Genomic DNA, 4,735 nt, shown 5'->3' on the forward strand with positions numbered 1-4,735 from the left:
AAAAGCAGATTTCACATAGAAATCCAGAAGTTTGGCTTCTCGAGCAACACTGGGTTGGCTTTTCTGCCTGAGGCTAAGAAGCTGGTGCTGAGTAGGAGCTGCTCCCAGACCAGGGATTCTCTGCTTTGCCACACTCCCTACTATTCTCCATTGCATCATATCTGACCTACTTCCTGTTCATGTATGTTTGTTGCCTGCCCCCCATGGGAATTTGCAGATAAATTACAGTGCAAGGCTGTGAATGTTGTGGGAATAGGGTGAGCGATAATAACTCAGCCTTGGGCAGTCAGGAAGAGTTTCCCAGGGGAGGCAAAGTCACAGGTGCTTTTCTCTAAAACCTGCGGAAGCGACCGAACACCCTCATCTTTATGGTTCAAGGACAGGCATAGAGGACACAGGCAGAGCCGGCAGGGATCTCTGACATAAAGTCACCAAAGCTAAGTGGCCTGTTTGAGGTCATTCAGCCAGCAGATGGCACAACTAGGGCTAGAACCAGGACTGCCAACCAAAATAGTTGTGGGCCTTGGCAGGCAGGTGAATTTGTACTCTGGGTCTTGAACTGGAGGCCTGTCTCTGCCACTTACTTGCAATATGACCTTGGCTAAGTTGTTTCATCTCCTTAAACCTCGGTTTCTTCATCTGCAAAAAGGGCTAAGGATTCAGACCTCAAAGGAGCGTCCTGAGGGCCAAATAATGAGAAACTGAATAGGGAGACTGTTGTAACGTCAAGAGGGCTCTTGACATGTGAGGATCATCGGATTTGCAAATTATCCACCTCCCCCTACAGGTCTGCCTTCATCTGTTTGGCAGAGACCTTGAGGGGGACCCGTCCCCCATCTGCCTTGTCCAGTTCCTTGTGGCAGCATGCATGGCCTTCTTCCAGCTGTGGACCTAGGATGGGAGTGTTTTGGAATTCTCGGACCTTGACTGTAAGCAGGACTCTGGGTGCAGAGCTCCAGCTCTCCTCTTCCAGGGGCTGCCAAAGTCTAAGAAGGTACTGAGCTAGAGATGGGAATGAAGCAGAATTTCCCGGGAAAAAGAGGAGATGTGTCAATAATTCCTTAATTTTCTTCAAGACTGCCAGTTGGGGGAGCCTTGAAATTGCTGGTCAGTGGCTGAAACTATTAAGACAGAATAGCACTGATGACCTCGATTTGGGGGTCACCTTGTCCTGAGTTCAAATCTTGGCTTTTCTCCATACTAGTTGAGTGTGTCTTTTGGCAAAATTGCAAGTTTTCCTAAACCTCAGTGTTCTCACCTGCAAAATGGGATTCTTTTAATTTATTTTCATTGAAGTATGGTTGATTTATAGTGTGTTAATTACTGCTGTACAGCAAAGTGATTCAGTTATATACATACAAATATATACATATAAATTCTTTTAAAAATATTCTTTTCCATTATGGTTTATCATAAGACATTGAATATAGCTCTCTATACAAGAAAGACAAGTAGGACCTTATTGTCTATTTATTCCATATATAAAAGCTTGCATCTGCTAATCCCATCCTCCAATTCCATCCCTCCTCCAGCCCCCTCCTCCCTTGGCAATCACTAGTCTGTTCTCTATGTTGGTGAGTCTGCTTCTGCTTCATAAATAGGCTCATTTGTGTCATATTAATGTCTTAGATTCCACATGTAAGTGATATCATATGGTATTTGTCTTTCTCTTTCTGAGTTACTTCACTTAGTATGATCATCTCTAGTTGCATCCCCAAATGGGATTCTTAGAAGTAGCTATTTTATAGTTGTGTGAAAATTAAATGAGATTGTATGCTAAAGGGTTAAGCACAGTGATAAGTTCAATAAATGCCAGTTATTAATACCATTAGAAATGGTCATACCATCTATCATATCTGCACAGGATTTTACCATTTATGAACTAGTTGTGCTTTTCTTTCTTATCCCATCTGACCTTCATAAGAACTCTTCGAGCTGGCCTGCGCCAGGATTATGACCTCACTGTACAGATGAGAAAACTGGAACCCAGAGACAGCAGCAGTCTGCTGAAGGTCACACAGCTTGTGAGTGGCAGAGCCAAGTTCAAGTCTTCTCAGATGAAAGATGGTTAGTGTTCACTGGCCCAGGTCAGCCCACCTGCAAATATGACTAGGCTTCTCCCAACGACTTCCTCATAGAGAAATAGTCCAGTGTTGCTTCAGGCTCTTGTTGCCCCTGTTGTACTCTGAGCCTATACTACTTCCGGGGATGAAGAAATTTCTTTGTTCTGTGGTGTCAGACTGACTTTTTCTTATATTTGTCCTAATTCAACCTTCACTTTCATTCATTGGAGAAGGAAATGGCAACCCACTCCAGTGTTCTTGCCTGGAGAATCCCAGGGACAGGGGAGCCTGGTGGGCTGCCGTCTATGGGGTTGCACAGAGTCGGACACGACTGAAGTGACTTAGCAGCAGCAGCAGAAGCAACCTACAGCGGTCCCCTCCCTCTCCGTCTGGTTCCTGCGGACCACCAGGAGGTCCATGTGTTCTGAGTTCTGGCCACAGGATGGCGCTCCTCCCTAAGGCATGAAAAGTCCTACCCAGCACTTGTATTGCATTTCAATCCATCAGATATTAATTAAACACCTACTATGTTCAAGTCACTGTGGCTGCTGACGAGAGAGCTTCAGTTTGGTACTGGAGATGTGGGTTCGATCCCTGGGCTGGGAAGATCCCCTGAAGGAAGAAACGGCAACCTACTCCAGTATTCTCTGAGAAATACCAGGGACAGAGGAACCTGGCAGGCCATAATCCATGGAGTTGCAAAGAATCAGACACAGATGAATGACTGAGCATGAGTACAGATGTTCAGAGTTCACCGAGCAGTTGACATATGTTGCATTTGCCAAATAATCCTGTTATATCGGATGAGGTGGCTCTCTCCACCCCTCAGTTTGTGGAGGAAACTGAGGCACAGAGAGGCGACAGGGCTGGCATAAAGGCACAGAGCAGCACGTGGCAGGCACTTGATGAGTCATAGGCGGCAGACTGAACGGGGTGGGCCAGGCATTGGTCTCTTCCACGCCGTCATTTGTCTGGGAGGGCAGGGACTATCTTATCTGCCTTTCTTTCCCACTCCTAGGACTTTGCCTGGTCCAGGGCTTCAGCACACCTCTAGGGCGGGGAGAGGAGAGGCAGGGGGCTCCCTGTAGGCCGCTCAGCCTCCCTGAAGCTGCAGCGCCTAACAGCCAGCCAACTGCAGCTCCCAGGCCAGGCCTGGAAGGCTCTCTGGATGCTCTCAGGCTGCGAGTTGCAGCCTCTAGGTTGGAGCTGGTAGAAGAGACTGCAAAGAGAGGTCACTGCATCCACCACGAGCCATGGGCAGGATGTGAGTGACTCACCATGATTGGGCGCCTGAAGGCTGCCAGGTGGCTGAGGGGACAGGACGGGCTCATTCGTTCATTCATTCCTTCAATAAACATTTCCTAAGACCCTGCTAAACACTAGGGATACAGAAAACCTATCCATACATTTGAAATGAGAAACACGGCCCCTGTCCTCTTGGAACTTGAAGGGCAGCAGGGTAGACAGAGGGTAGAAAATGAACAAAACAGATTGATAGGTGCTGCTCAGAGGTCCAAGTGCCATGGACGGGGGGTGGTGGTGACTGAGTCCATCAGGGCAGGGGGACAAGCTACATAAAGTGGGGATTCTTTTGCAAGATCTGGAAGGATGAGATGTCTGTAGATTATTAGGCAAAGGGAGTGCCGGGGTGGAAGGAAGGAAGGAATCAGGGGTGATAGTGACAGCATGGGAGCAAGAACTGTCAAAGGCCATTGAGCATTTTTTTAACTTATCATTTTAATGATTATTTTTGATCTATTTTAAAAAATTGGAGTAGAGTTGCTTTACAATGTTGTGCTGGCTTCTGCTGTATAATGTGAATCAGCTGTTTGTATACATAGACCCCTCCCTCTTGAACCTCCCTTCCAGCCCCTCATCTTACCCCTATAGGTCATCACAGAGCACTGAGCTGAGCTCCCTGTGCGGTACAGCAGGCCCCCTCTAGGTTTCTACTTTACATCAACCACCGCATTTGAGGATGGGTAAGAGGTGTGCCCAGAAAGGGACCATGAAACCGGTCCTGAGGACAGTGAACTGTGTCTTGTCGATGTCAGGGAACATTTCAAGGCTTTTAATCATCATGCCAAGAGTTATGCTGAACTCTGGGATCCAAAATGCAGCATTGTGGTTCTCACCTTCAAGGAGCTCAGAGTTTCAGGGAATTCCCTGGCGATCCAGCCGGGGGTCTCGCTTTGATTCCTGGTTGGTAAACTAGGATCCTGAGGGCCCTGTGGCACAGTAAAAAAAAATAAAGAAGTTTAGAGTTTCATGGAGAAGGTGGACAAAAAGAAGACCACCACTCATGTTTCCTGAGCCCTGCCTGTTTGCTGTGCATGGTGCTAGGTGCTCCTGAGCACTGGTTTATCACCGACCTTGAAAGACAGATATTATCATGTCTCCCATTTAATAGATGAGTAAACCAAGGCTTGGAGTGCTTAAGTACAGTTGTCCAAGGTTAGGGGACTAGTCATGGTAGAGTCATGACTTGTCTTTTTGGCCTTTGAATGGTTACCTTTACTAAAGTTAATTCATTCACGTTATATGGTTTATGCATATGGTTCAAAACTCAAAAGATGCCCAGTGAAGTTGGTCTCACTTACATCCCTGCTTCCGGTTCTCCCTCCCCAGAGATGACCACTCTTACTAGTTTCTGATGTTTTCTTCTAGAGATG

The sequence above is a fragment of the Moschus berezovskii genome, chromosome 6, assembly GCF_049115385.1.
Source record: "Moschus berezovskii isolate FMDL1 chromosome 6, NW_MosBer_1.0, whole genome shotgun sequence".
NCBI lineage: Eukaryota > Metazoa > Chordata > Mammalia > Artiodactyla > Moschidae > Moschus > Moschus berezovskii.